General features: G+C 34.3%; 1 protein-coding gene across 1 annotated transcript in view; it reads right to left on the bottom strand.

Annotated features, from left to right (window-relative positions):
- The window catches only part of LOC131202548 (synaptotagmin-1-like), a 255,804-nt gene that overhangs the window by 105,834 nt on the left and 133,048 nt on the right, over window positions 1-16,922 (bottom strand). The window contains exon 3 of the mRNA XM_058191654.1: window positions 7,272-7,320. The gene's annotated coding sequence lies outside the window, so the exon portion shown is untranslated. The remainder of the gene's footprint in view (window positions 1-7,271; window positions 7,321-16,922) is intronic.

The following is a 16,922-nucleotide window of genomic DNA, read 5'->3' as shown; positions in this document are numbered from 1 at the left end:
GCTGGAAACTGGAAATAAATGCCAGTTTCCAGTGAAAACATTGTAAATTGTGGTCACATGATCATGGGGTTTTACAAATGGCTGTAAATGTGGACTAGCTAGGGACCAGTAGTGGGTTGCTACTAGTTTGCCCCAGATTAGGCGAACTGGTAGTGGTGGCGGGAGGCTCTGCTCACCTGCCTGGACGCTTCTGTGCATGTGCAGAAGCAGTATGTATTTGTGCACAAGTGCACGCACATCCACAAGCAAACCAGTAGCAACGGGATTTGAAACCCACCCCTGCTAGGACCCATTAAATGCTTGCTAAAGAAAAGGCCATACATTGAGGACTACTGTTTCAACTTACAAATTGAAAAAGGGGCTGGTCCAAAAGTACTAGGTTACCAGGAATTATTACAGTTAGTTTCACCAAAAACTGAAAAGGGAAATAAAATTTTATCAATATCTTTTGTAGGCTGGTCAGTCACTTTTCTGGAGACTTTTTCAGCCTTATCTAGAAGTCTTTTAAGGCTCAATAACATCCTGTTCCATTAGTTTAAACCCTGTTTATGATTTCTGAATAATTTCCACATAAAAACAGGAGACTGTATGATTCTTAATATATCCTATTTATGAATTTCATGTAGACATCTGTCTGACCAATGTAAGAACTGAATGCTGAATCAAACAAGTATGATCTAAGGTGGTTATTTTGTTTTAAAGGATAAATATACAATAGAATTAGAATTACATATTGGCCAAGTGTGATTAGACACACAAGGAATTTGTCTGTGGTACTTAAGCTCTCAGTGCACATACAACAATAGTGATAGATCATTATCATGGTCATTGTAAAAATATGTTCATCACAGCAATAGCACTTAGACTTATATACCGCTTCATAATACTTTACAGCACTCTCTAAGCCTCAAAGTCACGTTCTCATGGCAGTACCATGTGATGTATTGGGACTTTTTTCCCCTTTGCTAAACTGGGCATGGGCATGGCCAGGACGTGACGCATCCGGCCCACAGTCCAGGACTTTGATAGCTCTGCTGTAAGTGGTTTACAGAGTCAGCATATTTTCCCCAACAATCTGGGTCCTCATTTTACCGACCTCAGAAGGATGGAAGGCTGAGTCAACCTTGAGCCGGTCAGGATCAAATTCCTAGCAAGGGAATGCAGAGTTAGCCTACAATACTGCATGCTAACCATTCTAACCACTGTGTTACCTACAGCTCATAAAATATGTTTTTTTTAATTTGATTTACATGATTTGAACAAGTAGAAAAGAATGATATGCTATTTGTGTAAAGATGCTTGGGGTAAAAACACTATTCTGTAAGAAGAAAATCTACATGTTGCTGTTGCAAGATATTTTTTAGATGAATAAATAGGAAGAAATCATTTATAGGAAACTGATTGTAAATGTTTCACATCTATTGTTGGATCAAGGCCATAGCCTTCACATAAGATACTATTACTCAAGACAAAATATTACCAATCATTCTACAAAGGATTATCTAACTCTTGGGACATTTTGAATGTGGTATATTTGTTTATCAGCTAAGGAATAAAGCTAAGAAAAATCAGAAGATAAATTCAATAATAGTGAGTAATCAATCAAATGCTAAAATGATAGATGGAAACAACTTTCCCCCAGGAAAGCCAGCAAACAGAACTGTTTTGCAAAATTAGTTTGAATAACTAGAACATGTCAAAGTACTGTAAAATGTAAATCTATGTCTTAGGTTTTTGATCTGAAAATATACAACTACTGTGTCTGCAATATCAAATAAATAAACAGAAAATCTGAACTGATAATAAGCAATATTATTTATTACTTATAAAAAAGCAGCCACTATGTATTGATCTAATAATAAGAACATAGTAGGAATTTTTTATAATCAAATGTTTAAGACATATTCATTCATCCATAATTAAAAACTGGCTTCAGTATGAATGAGACCAAGAACGTGAATTCTTTTCTTGGAAACAGCAGTCAGAATAACATAATATAAAGCAAACTTCAACTTCAAAGCTGACCTTCTGGCAAAGCCACGTTTTCCACAGAAGGACAGTATAAAGGTTATGTGGCCTTTGAACATATAGTCTCTGCAGAGTTGAGCTCATTTCTGATCATTTAATAGACATGTCCATGGAATTTGGAAGTAATTTGACATTCCAGAATGTTTTGAAGTTCCCAGCCAGTATTTTGGATTACAGCAGAATACAAATTTAATAAACAAAAACTCTAGCCATGGGATTCCTAGTTGATTCTGCACACGTGCTACCAAGGGCAAAACTCACTTTGCTTCTAAACCCAAGAGCCATTATTTGCCAAGCTATAATTTCAGAACTGATGTGTGCATAAATATATGTTTAGGAATATGGTTGCATATTCAGCACAAAGATCCAAGTAACAGTAAGACAGGCATCTTAGAAATATGAGGCTTGATAATTTTTCCAAGACTTTCGGAATAGAGATTATTTTGCTAGAACATTGACAGGCATAATACAATCCCCTTTCAAAAACCAAGACAGACTAAAATGTATTAATCAGGGCATTTTTCTTTCTGTAAAATATACACGCAAATATATGAAACATTAACTTTAGGCTCATCAAAGAAAAATATGAAGAAATAACCTACAGTAATCATATAACTTTACAAGGTGAAAGAAGAAAAGAACTGAAAGAAATTCAATTTTCTTAAACAAATAGATTGAAACTGCCCAGCATTAATGTTTTCGACTGAATGAAATAAGATTTTTCATTATAGCAGTTAGCTGTTCTAGAAGTATTCTCATGAGCTAATCTGAACAATAACCTGATCTGTTAAATTACATGAATTCGTCTTTATAATGCGTAAATAAGTTATTATAAAGAAATTGTCATTAGTCAGACAGCCATAACAAAGCATCAAAGTTGTCCATTGAATCATTATCCAAAATGTTTTAGCAGACGTAATTTGATAGAACTTAAAATGTATTAGAATGATGGTCAGACACCTTTTCCAAACCATTTGTTGAAACTGCTGTTTTTCCTCCATTCTGCAGGGTTCTGCACTTTGAAAAATTAATTAATGAAAGAAAAAAAACATGTAGGAGGAAGCTACATAAAATTCCATCATGTTTGCTTTCAGTATTGAATATAAAGAGCTACATGTCTGCTTCCTCTTTCTGCATGCATATTCTGTTATTGTGTTACTATATTTTGAAAATTGAACATAATTTCTCTATCCTTGATCTCATATTTAATTAGATGTATATGAAAGTAGTGTTTGACGATTTTAATTGGAATACATTGATCATGTTTTTTAGCTATGAGTAAATTCACAATATCAAACAATGATAAGACTTTTCCAAGAGTGGAGACCAATGGAAAAATTTCAAATAAGAGACTATATTTGTATGGGAACAAGATATGGCAAGACTCAATTGCCTGAAATGTTGACTTTTATTAGGATTATCTTTCTAACTTCTGCTGTTCATTATAGCCATTTTAAAATGTATATTCATAATCCAGATAATATAATAGGGTTTTATTATTTATAAGCAAAATAAATAGATTTTGTATATTTAAATACATTGAATTCAATTCCCATTATCACAGCCAATATATGTCTACTTAGGAAATGCAGCTATAATGCTATACCCAGGGGTGGGTTTCAGTTACCTTTGCTACTGGTTCATTTGCTTCTGCGCATGTGCAGATCGTATTTGATGACATCTGGGCGGGTGGGTGGAGCCTCCAGCCACCGCCGCTACCATTTCACCTGAAGTGGGGCGAACTGGTAGCAACCCACCACTGGCTATACCGCAAGAAAAACTTTCAAAAACTTTCAAGGGATGTTTCAATTTGATAAAGTTTTGATGGGGTCATCCCACTGAACAGATTCACAAACTGAAGATAGTCTCAAAGCACTTTATAGACTTTCACATACTTTATGTTCTTTCTTTAATTTCTTGGGTTGATACAGACCCTAAATAATGTTGAAGTAGTTAGCCAATTTCTTTGCCTATCAGAGCTTTTTTTGGGTTGCCAAGGTATTCCTCTTTGTTATCAGCACACAATTTTGCTCTTTCTTGAGTTAATATATTTCTACATTTGTCATGCCAATATAACTGGGAATTTTCCAGTTCTCAGCACTTTGAAATGAGCTAGACCAGGGGTGTCAAACTTGATTTCATTGAAGCTGCTTCAGGGTTGTGTTTGACTTTGGGGGAGCAGGAAGTGTGGCCATGGTGGGTATGGCCAGCTCAACATCACTCATGTTGGAGCACCTGTTTTCGGCTGTGACAGCCTCCTCTAGGACTCTGCCAGAGAAAATGCAGCCTTCCTCAGCCCTGTTTTTGCTGGAAGAGTGCTGCAGGAGGCTGTTGCAGTTGAAAATGGGTGCCTCCGATACGAATTTTTGCTGGCAGGGGCACCGTGGGCTGGTCTTTCACTGTTTCCAGGGTGACCCTATAGGCCAGATCTAAGCACCCTGTGGGCTGGATCTGGCCCATGGGCCTTGAGATTGACACTCCTGAACTAGACTGACAAATTTTGTATGCAATCTTGGATCTAATTAGCATACCATCTTGGGTAGAACTGTACTTTAACTTGGCATGACTAGATAAGGTTTATCTTTTGACAATATAAGAATGGGTAAGATAAAAGTAAATTTTAAAGGCTCTGGCTAAACTGTTTTTAAGAAAAAGGGAATGGTAAGGCTATCAATATGATTTTGTGTCAGCTTCTTTTTGGCATTATATTTCATCAAAAGTATGTTATTGTTAAAACAGTTGGAGTAAAACACTTGCAGTATTGGTTCAGCACAATTTCTGCAGAGAAGGTTTACATAATTTGCAAGATAAAATGTTATCCTGTCCTCTAACAACATTGCCTTTAAAAAGCTGGAACATATATTGAAACTGAAGTTGGATAATCCTTGAAGGCATTCAATTGAAGAATGACAGATTTAATGTTATCTAATATTACTATCTGTTTTGTCTTTACCCAGTTCTATCAAATGTTTCCACAGCATGTTTTATCAAATCATAACTCAAGATGGCTTCAATATGTTTACCTTTGAATCTCATAATGAAAACTGGAATTGAATAATCTGCTAGTCAAATCTTGAATCTTCAGTTCAAACCAAACCTGATTCACACAGATATAATCTGTATCAAACAAGTTTTCCAATGGCTTCTCCCTAAATTGGATCAATTCAAACTACTGATGTTGTTGGATGAACAGATTATTGACTCAAATATCTGTCATTTACCATCCTACAATCCATGTATTTTTCTTCTTTCTGTAGCTTTCAAAAGTTTGCTATGATAGAGCTTTGTAAAGCAATAAAATAGATCCCTATAGTAAATATTTTGAAGAAATAACTGTTGAGTCTATATCATCGTTACCTGTCCCCTGCAAACCTACGTTGTGATTTTAAGAATGTTATGCTATTTCAAGTGTCAAAAGTGCTTATAGTATTTGTGATAGAGAAAGAAATGATTTTTGCAATTCATTTTGAAGAAATAATAAAGGAAAATGCTCTACTGCTAGTAAAATATTATAATACCACTTATTGTTTAAAAAGGAAAGAAAAAATAGATATAGAGGAAGGTTAACACTAATTTAGCTTTGATTTCATTTCTTGGGATTTAGTCACAATGGTGTGTTAAAAAGTATATATTATACATGTTGAATAGCCATTGCATTTGAGGGGGCGTGATGGCATAGTGGTTAAGATGTTGAGCTAGCCAACTGGAAAGCTCTCACCCCAGCTACTGCCCACCTAGCAGTTTGAAAGCATGTAAATGCAAGTAGATTAATAAGTATCACTTTAGTGGGAAGATAACATTCTGAGCGCCTTTGGCATATAGCCATGCTGGCCACAGGAAATGTCTTTAGTCAATGCTGGCTCCTTCAGCCAAGAAACAGAGATGAGAATTGCCCCTTAACGTTAGACATGACTGGACAGAGAAACTGTTATCTTTAGTCATTCCATAGTTCCATTTCTAGAAGTATATAGTTATGGTTAGGCATTTGTATTCTATAATCACAATGGTGGATTATAGTAAAAGGTTTGTCTTTATATTTGGCCTGAAAGAAAAAAAATTGTAATTGTATTTATTTGAACCTTAACATAAGTCAACCAGCCAGCTTTTATGCCGAAGGCAGAACTAGAACTCACAGTCTTCTTGTTTTTAGGTCAGTACTTATTATACGAAAGAATAAAAGAGTTCAAACTTAATGATATTAAGCAGAAATAAAACCTGAAACAAGTATATACAACCATCTTTCCATTATAAGATTCAGACATGTTATTTATTTATTCAATTTCTATGCCTGCCTATTTAAAATTCATGATTCTGAGTGGCTAACAATACTTAAAAATAAGGGGTGGAAAAGAGTCTGTTACTTTTTTTTTTTGAATTTCATTTTGTCACAACAGTATACACAAACATTGTCATAAATAAAACAACATATCATGAAGAATATGTATATGTATATATATATAAAAGTAAAAAAATATGCATCAGCTATATTAATTTGATATAAAGAAGGGAACAATAGGACAGGAACGGTAGGCACTTTTGTGCTCTTATGCACTTGCACAGCACAGAACTATGTGTGACTCTGCATGAGGTCTGTTTCTAAGAAAAGCCTAATCCTGAAGCAATATTACAAGGTGTCCCTTTGCAAAGAAACAATGTCACTGTCTGAGGCCGATCATATGTGACTGACCATTCTTGTACCTTTCCTACAGTACAATTATATGTCTGTAAGAAAGTGAACAGAAGTTGGCAATATTCTATCTGCCTTTCTGATTCCAAGCAGCCCTGAAGATAAATAGCAAGCAAAACTTCAAAGTATTGGAGGATATAAAAATGTGTATTCCACACTTGGCAGAAATACATTCAAAGGAAAAGCGTTCATAAAGAATCTCCTTAACAGGTAAAATGCATGAAAAGATTTGCCAGTTCCTTTTTAATTAGGTTGCTTCCTATCACTGGTAGTATCCTTGTCAGGAAGGCAGTCATACCAATCTTCTCCTATGTGGTGGAACACAGACACATAGAAGGGATTATTTTAGTCTTTTATCTAAGAGGATTAGCGGATAAATGAATAAAAAAAATCCATTCCACAGAAATGAAATTGAGTTTGAAAAGAAGATGGATACTGCATAGCATGTCATACTAATTTCTTACACCAAAAAAGCAAAGAAGTAAAATGAAAACTAGACGGGACAGAAAATTGAATCAAAATGCTGTGTTTTAAAGTACAGTGAAAACTGACTTACTGTTGGTGATGTGGTTCAAGATATCTTCTTTTTCTCTAAATTCACCTTCCTGTAAGAACAAAACATCCAAGGAAATCTTACTGACTATATTAAACAATATAAAGCCAGACTAGTCTATAAAAATAGTTCTGAATGGAAGAACAGAGATGGGCAGCTTATGGTCTTCCTGGGAATGAATTTAACAATTTAAATCAATCAAATGAAAATGGCAGCCTATAATAGAGAAACCCGGTATGACCAATACTCAGAGGTTTATATGAAGAGCTACATCTGAAAGGCCATAGAGTGCCTGCACTTGTAGTAAGATCATGAAATTTCATCAGGATTTGTCGAGAATCAGTCTGGAGCATGTATTAGCAAAAGAAGTAGTTAGAAGATAGAATCCCAAAGAATTAAGTCGTCAGATAGAGAAGGGTATTTTTCCTGTCTCCTGCTATCTCTTTTTTTCCTTTGATATTTTCTACTCTCTTTCACAAGCAGATGCCTGCATGATAAAAACAGAGAAGTCTTGGTTTCAACTGATCTTCGGCACCCAGCAGTTTAGACCAAAGTCTGCAAGAAATCGATCCAAGGATCACATTTAGACTAGGGTCACAGACTAGCTATCCCTGCCATATAATAAGAGTTATGTTACTCTGCCACTATCTGCTACAGTTAATATTGACTGGCCACAACTATAGGAAAAGGGGAAATAGTTTTGTGGCATTTTAAATTAATTGATGCATTGTCATCTTCAGTACAACTTAATTTATCAGATGAGATGGTTAGGATGGTTTTTGAGGCTGTGTACAAGGAACAGACAATTCCATAGAGTTTTACATAGGAATTCTATAGATAATCTTCAGTGAGACAAAAATGTTTCTTTCATAATAATGTGTTTGCTTATTATTGTTACATGTTTCTACAGATGTTTTATAAAAAAAAAAAAATCCCAAGTATTGTTTTGTAAGGGTCATGGTAATTAATGAACTTTTATATAGTAAAGATGGGGACTATGTCAGCTTTTCTTACATAACCACATTAGAAAGCCATAATAAAGGAGTGTTTCTTATTATAAATATTTCCATTGCAAAATTAATTTGCTGTTACATGCTATTAACTTTTAAGTTTTGGCCTTGCAAAACTCTTTTGAGGGTAATAGACAGGAGAACATGAGACAGAAGAAAAACTGCTGATTTAAATGGATATATTTTTTTACACAACACTGTAATATTTTTAAAATATACGAGTAGTGAAAGGAAAGTTGAAAATTAATAATATAAATATTTAAATTTTAATCAGTCTCATAATCATTTTGCACCAAATATGTAATTATATAATATGAACAAAAGAAAAACATTTATTTTATCTCTTTATTTTAAAATATTTCACCTAGCTCTCCCCCTCCCTCTATATATATATCAGATCCCATAAAGATAAACTGCCCTATCCCATTCCATAATAGTAAAACTCTTATCTCCAATTCTAATTTCAATTCCTGAAATCATTGCTTTCTCATAAAAAACAGGGACAATAAAATAATATTTTGCAAAAATAGTGTCCATTTGCTTCCATCTTCTTATATTTAACCCATAATTCTTTATATAACATACTGGAACATTAAACCAGCCATCCATGGCTATGTTTCCTATGAGTCCACTGCACAGGGTGAAATCTTGTAATGACAACTGTATTTCCTAAACTGTTATTGCAACATCTGTCAACTACAAGATCCTGAATTCATTTTAATAATGTTTCAGAGAAGGCAAGTTTTTTTTTTTAAAAAATCTTTTGTTTTCGTGAGAAATAGAATATAATGATTTTAGCTATAACTGCCTGCTTTTTGCAATATCACATCAGTATATTCAGTATATTTTTATAACTAGAAAGCATTCTTTCAAGACTCTGGAGCAATCAAGTACATAATGTGCATCATATGTTTAATTTACTCATAAGATTCTATGGATTGGGATGAGTGGTTTCACTGAGATTTGATTCTGCTGAAGCCTGAAGACAAATAGAATGAAGGAATTAGTGAATAGCAGAAGGAAATGGGGAAAAAAAACCTCTTTGCATTACATACTGTATGAAGACATAGGAAAGAACTAATGGAATAACAGATTTTGCAGAATTTATCTACTTATATGTGTCATCAGCCCACTATATTTAGAAAATAAAATTGTATGGGGTATGTGAATTCCTAATATAAGACCATATATCATTATAGTGGGTTCGTCATCACTACTCCCTGTAGAAAGCAAACAGCCTTGGATTCCTCAGCAATCCCTTCTAGCTGTATGATTCTATGTCTAAAAAGAAGACTCGGGGAAAGTTCAAAATGGTCAGCCATGTAGTAGTCTTGAATTTTTTGTTTTTATGACCCTTTAATCTCTTTGTTTCAGGGTGGAGTTGGTGACTGATTGGAGCTGAGTGGCTGGATGCCTACACAAAGTTCACAGCAGATATTTTCTCTTTGTGTCCTGAAATCTGCCACTGCCTAGGACTGAACTCTGACTTTCCAAGTGGGAAGTAACTTTCTGCTCATCAGTAGGCTTGAATTAAATGAACTACTATATTTAGAAACTGTAACAAACGATTTGTTTCCCCAAAATTAAACTGCTATATAAATTAAATATTGTTAAGATTTTCTGTGCTCTTTTGGTTTGTTATGTGCTTAGAAATGAGATATTATATAGAGCATATAAAACAGAAGAACATCATCATATCATAAAAAATATATTACAAATAGTTCTCTATAAACCAAGGCATGGAGAGACTACAAGTATTTCCTCCTTAAATTGATTGTTGGATTACTAACGTATACTATTTTCATTTTACTTTGATACTTTTTTAGGAAGCGATAGAAAGATGAATAGTCCTGGCTCTTTGGCTCATAAACTCTGAAATGGCCCTTAGATGACAAATTACCAATGAACTCTCCATCTGCCTGAATTTGCCATACAATGATCATCCTAGTTGCATAGTACGGATATATACAATGATAGGAACAGAGAGCTGACCATCCAATAAAAGAATAGGTATCATATATTCCTATATTATTTATGTAGAAAAACAATCCAAGAAATGTTCAAAGTGAACAAAATATCTTTGGGCTTGTTCACTCGGATACATGGTCTATTTCAACTGAAAATATGAAGGGTCAGCAAATGAAGGCAAGAAGTGGTAGGTGTGTGGTGTATCAAAATTATATTTTAACTGCTGGTTCTAATATGAAGGAAGAAAATCGTAAAGCATTCATTCCTTTAGGCAGCAAAACTCTAAAGAAGGTACTAATAATCTAGACAGCAGTCTCAGTTCATAATCCAAAATGCATGTAGCTAAGTAGCAGGATTATTTCTGAGTAAATCAAGATCCTACCATAATCTCTGTTGCATTTTAATCTCCCAGAAAAATGTTTAGACCTAAACAGCATGTGATGTTTACCAACTTAATGCAGTACATTTAATAAAACTTTTGTGTCTGCAATTTTAACTTCTTTAATTTTACACTTCATTATTTCAAGAAGCTATAAAATACTTTGTAAAAATTAGGAATGATTTACCAGAGCCAAAAGAAGTTTCAGCATAGATCTATAGATTAGCACACAGTTTAAATGTGGATCCCATCACAACCTCCATTTAAAATACTATCCGTTCAGGCACAGATGGATTGCTATGGCAACAGAATCCCAAATACCAGGTAACAAAAATGTAAATTATTGATGGACTCATAGTTCTGTCTCTTCAACACACTCTAAAAAATCAACTCTTATGCTAACTAGTACAGAAAAAAGCTTGATAACATTTCTTTTCTGCAAAGTGAGTGCTTAATCCGAAGGGATTTCATTAAATATTAAGGCTCAAATTTTTATTTTTGTAGCAGCAGTCAGCAAGCAGAGATTACAGCTGAAATGCCACCATTCAAGTCATGGCTCCCTGAAGTCAGGAATTTGCACTAACATGACAGAAACTAAATTTCTAAACCACCTTAAGAAGTTTTTATATATTTCATTTTGAACTCTGTTGACTGACAATTTTTTAGCCACAATAACAGTGCTGGTCAGCAATATACAGAACACAAGTACAACCAGCAAATACACAGTATGTTAAAAATAATAAAAAAAGGCAGAGAAAAGAGTGAATAGAAATAAAATTAGCAAGCTGTCAAGTGTTAATGTGCTTTCCTGGACATTTTTCAAATTTCAGAGTGATTCCAAACAGTATCTTTGGTCTTCTGCTATAAACTAAAAGCATAATTAAAACCATATTATTAAGAGTAGTATGATTAAATGTAAGTGCAACATGGCATATTATGCTTATACTAATGAGTGGGACTGTTCTATTCAGGAGAACAAGGGTGGATAGAAACTGAGATGAGACGGTTTTCAAGGTAAATCCCTTTAACAGGGTAACAGCTAACATGCAACAAGTAATGAGGGACTGGCAACAACAACTTTCTGTCAAGCCGCTATTTATGTAGCAGCTGTCAAACTGTTTAAGCAATGGCATGCGTTTATTCTCCCGCCGGCTGAGCTGTCGCATCTTAGCCAATGGGAGAAGATTCTCTGTCGTGCCTAGCAACGGCATGGCTTGTGGACACAACAGGGACAATTTAAATTTTACCATATATTTATTATCTTTGTACTGGATGCTATTTTATGAGCAGTGAACAGTAATTCTTAAAAAAATGAATGTTTGTGTGACTTCAAGTGAATGTCAACTCTTGGTGACTGTATGGACAAGTCCCTGCAGTTTTTTTGAAAATATTTTTTTTCTTTTGAAATGGGTTTGCTGTTGCCTCTTTCCTAGGCTGAAAGTCAGGTCACCAAGCTGGCTTTGTGCTTCAGATGGAACTAGAACTCACAGTCTCTTGGTTTCTAGCCTAATAACCACTACACCCATTTGGCGTTCTTGAAATATTTATACCCTAAAGAAATATAGTGTACAGATTGTATGATCATGGATGAAGTTTCTTTCAAGTAAATGTTAGCAATTCCAAATACAGATATCAGTGAAAACTTTATGATTATAGAAACTTTCTTCCAATCATTATAAGTAATAAAAATACTATTAGCTGTATTTAGTTTAAAAATGTTAATTGGTTCAAAGGATAAACAAAATACATGCAAATATAATAAAATTAAATTTAAACTGTGTAGTTTTTCCATTTATCTTTATCTTTTATTTTATTGCTTTAATTACTCAACATTTTATTACAGCTTTGGCAAATACAATTCACATATGAACCCAAAGATGAAACTTACTCTTTACAATAAAAGGTAACACAGAAAAGCTGTTTTGTAAGGAACACTTAAAGTAGAATAACTATTGATATATTTTTGCTAGTGTACATATGCTATGTGAAAATGGATATTTACAGTTTCCTAGTTCAAACTGTTCAATGTAGGATTTATTCTGCAGAATATAATGCACAAATAAGCATAAATTATACTTAAATATGTGAGAAAAAACAGCCAGGACTGTCCTTTTAAAAAATCATTATAAGAGACTTTATCTTAGTAAAAACAAGTACAAATGAAAGTTTTCAGCATTAGTCACTTGGACATAGTATTAGTAGTGTTTATAACTTTAAAATAAAAATGTGACTCTAACTTGCCCGGATAAAAGAAATGATTTTTTAAAATATTGTTTTTTTTAATATGAAATTCCATCAAAACAGCATATTGCCACTAAATTTTTTTTACCTCATTTAATTAATATGGCTGCAGCCTCTGTCATAACTTTGATATCCATTCCTCCCTTAGTATGTAGCACTAATATAAAGAGATAAAAAATTGTGACAAGGGGATATAGATAGATGTGAGAGGGAGACACATTTTTGATAGGACTCCTCATGTTATGTATAAATTTTATATATTAAGAAATGAGCAAAACTCGAAAGGTATTTTAAAAATTCAGTAACTAAAGCAAAGTAAAGTAACTTTAGACTAGTAAAATCTGAATCTTAATATTAATAAAAATGTGAGCACGCAAATGTTGATGTACTAGACTTCAATGAATTTCTAAAGAAGCAATTCCTGAAAGGTGCTTCATGAAGATATATTATTCCTTTACATCTAAAAGCAAATGACCATGTCATTTTCAGTCTGGGTATAATTTCAAAGCCACCCAGCCTGAAAATGTTTCAACCAGTACTAGGGGAGAAGGATGAGAGGAGTCTTGTCTTGCAGTGCTGACATGAAGCAGTTCAAGGTCAAATTGTTTTGTTGAGGTAAAAACCTCTTCACTTCAGTAAGGAATCTATGTTGCTTCACATAGACCTAATAAAAATGTCTTTGATATGAAAGGTAATGTTAGCACCAGGCATATGTCTCTGAAGTGAAACTGCAGGAACTATTACAGAAATGAAGATTAATGCTGTCCTGTAAATATAATACGTAAGTATGGACATACTGTATATGTTGTGAAGGATAGCTATTTGGTTATTCAGTAAATGGTGCCTTGGAAAAATATTGTCCTAGACTTTTATCTCTACATATAAACTCTGACAAGGGTCTACCACGCAGGACTCTTACCCAAAACTGTATATATACATACATTTATAAGAACAGAGGCAAAATTTTGTTTTTCCATTCTTTCTAATTTTGGGGAGGTCACTGCATTACTATAAGTTCTTTTTAAGTTCGTTTTTATTTGTTGTTATAAATGAAGTTATAGGAGACCACAGAAAGGCCTTTTTTTTTAAAAAAAACCAAAACCTGTTGTTATAAGTGCAGCTTTAAAAAAAAGAAATCTGGTTCAGCTGTCTCAACTCAGAGCAAATGTTTTTTTCTCTTTGAGTCACAGTTTCATAAAATTACATGTTAACTTTACTTTACGATCAATATTTCAGAATTTTAATGTTATTACATAGATTTAAATCACAGATGAAATATTCTGCTGGTAACAAATATGTAGCACTGACACGGACAAGAATTCCTTCTAGCTTTCTTTGGTTTAGGTTGCTGGATTTACCACTGTGTACAATTTCTACTTTATTCCCATCTTGATCCCATGTCAAAAGGTCACATTATTTGGCAATGTACTACTTTGATAACTGAACTATAGCAATGGCTTGTCTCAGTATCATAACTCCCTGATCAATAAGCAATCACAGGAGTCAGTGGGCATCACAAGACTCTTTTCAGTAGAAAAAACTGTTAATTACTTCACAATGACACCTTTTTTTTACCTATAATCACTCTATCTTACAGCACTTCAGCTGAAACAAAATACATTTTAAAGACATCAAAAATACAACTGAGTTGCAGGCAAGCTTATGAATTACTGCTAAGGAAGGAGGAAAGAGGGAACGGTGGAGAGATTTCCGATGCTCACTGCCAGCTTCCCACATGGAAACTCAATGGGGAAGTCAAGTTGGAAGTGACTCCTGATCCCGCACTGATTTCTTGCACATCTGTGGTCATTGTGTTTCTCTATTTAGATAACGAAATATCTCTGAAATGTACCCAATGGATCATAAATGTTGTAGTATTTACTAAGGATGAGAACATGGAGAAAATTTAAGATCTGCAAATGCTGATAGGGAAATAGTAGTATGCAATATATTGTGAGGAATTAATATTACTTGTATAAGAGAGTGCTTCTACCATCTTTGCTATATGGAAGTGAGAGGAAAAATATAAAAATATATTGGATGAAGGATGCTTAAGATAAGCATATGTGGTGAGACAGTATATGGTGAGACTGAAGAGACAGAATTAAGAATGACTCATGACAGATCAAATATAAAAGTAAGTGACCAGTATGAGTCATCTGTTAGCTTGATCATTTAAACCGAATAAAAAAGAACTGAATCACAAGATGAAATATTTGAAGGAAGAGTGAACGTGTTGAAAGGAAAAGAACCAAGAAACTTTAAGATGGAGAAGCTGATGAAATACAGAAAAAGGAATAAGTGACAAATATAAAAAGCAAAAGGTAAAATGTAAAGTTTATAGAGAACATTACTCCAAAACAAAAGTATAGGTATTTGGTAAGAAATGCTTTAAAGCCCCAATTAGGTGATTAACAAAAAATATCAAACAGGTAAAAATCCTTTAAATATCTAGGTATCTATATTTGTATTTTGAGTGTACTGCTGGTCTACTGAAACAACAGAACTTCTAGTAAGAGCTCCAAAAACATCCATTGCAATCTCTAAATTTTCATGTGAATTTGGTCACTATTATGTCCCAGCAGCTACTAACTATTTAAAGCCAAAGTTCTGGGTTCAATGCTAGATAGTTCTTAGCTGTGCATTTATAAGGAGTATCCTAGGATAGAAGCATTCCAGTCAAAATTCTTGAAAATGTTACCAAGAGTAAGATTATTAGAATTACCAAGCTTTAACATGACTAAAAGTAGGTTGCATTTTTTCCTGGGAGGGGGAACTTCATTTTGTTGTCTTAAATTCTGATTGAAGCATGTTTATTGGGGATCTTCCCTAGTTCCTTTCACTTTCCTAGATAGGTTCTTTCAATCTTAGAAGAAAAATTAATGATGATTGGATATATTGCAGTTTTACCTTGTCAGCACTACCTGCTTTGGGACTTGATAAAGACCTGGTGAAACTAAAGCAGAGCATTTGGAACTAGATATTCAAAATAACTGAGCCAAAAGTTTCCAGCCCTTTTACTATTTACAAACACATTTCTTCTAGTCTGTCCCTAGATATTTATTTAACATCATAGGTGTTCCACACTTAGAATGCTATTTACTTTGGCCCAAATTAGGATACTACCTATTAGGGCACCAATAGCTAGATAAATAAGCTGTTTATATAAAAACTGCATTTATTTTTGTTCAGACCCTGTTCACAAGTGCTATTAAATACACTGTATACCCAATGGCAATCATTTTTAATAATTGTTAAGAACCTTAATTTCCATTAACTAAAAGCTATTATTCTTCCTCTAGGTCAGGGATGCCAAACTGGCGCCCCCTGGGTGGGATGCCCACCCTAGCTCCACAAATGGGAAAAAGTTATGAAACAACACATGACAACAACATGACACCACAAGTTTGACACCCATGCTCTAGGTCAGGGGTCTGCAAACTTTGCTCTTTTGAGACTTGTGGACTTCAACTCCCAGAGTTCCTCAGCCAGCAAAGCTGGGAGTTGAAGTACACAAGTCTCAAAAGAGCCAAGTTTGCAGACCCCTGACCTAGGTGATCAATCTTCAGAAATATCTAAGAAGTTGCAAAATGTTTTATCAACAGCAAGAGCTGTTAGAAATCATGTTTCCTCCTCAATATTACAAACTATTAGCTGCTAAATGTTTCATAATTTCCAAGTTATAAAAGAAATTATAGACACTGTATGCTGGTCTTTTATTCTGTTTGGTTTTGGACCATAAATAGATTTTGATTGATTGATTGTTTCACAACCAGAAGTTGTGAATTCTCAATTCTCCAACACTGGAAGTTTTTAAGAACAGATTGGACAACAATTTGTCTGAAATGGTATAGGGCAGTGATAGCGAAGTGCCGAAAAGGGAATGTGTGCGTGTGCGTCTGGGCCACAAACAGGAAGTGGAGTTGCCCACGGCTGGGGGTGAAATGCTACCGGTTCAGACTAGTTCAGCTGAGCCGGTAGTGACGGTGGTGGGTGGTTCAGGGAACTGGTACCGGCGACAGTGCAAGGCTTTGCCCACCCGCTCGGCCGTCATTA

The sequence above is a fragment of the Ahaetulla prasina genome, chromosome 7 (genome assembly GCF_028640845.1).
Source record: "Ahaetulla prasina isolate Xishuangbanna chromosome 7, ASM2864084v1, whole genome shotgun sequence".
NCBI classification, from domain to species: Eukaryota; Metazoa; Chordata; class Lepidosauria; order Squamata; family Colubridae; genus Ahaetulla; species Ahaetulla prasina.
The sequence above is the reverse complement of the archived record's forward strand: the minus strand, read 5'-3'. Positions and strand labels throughout refer to the sequence as shown.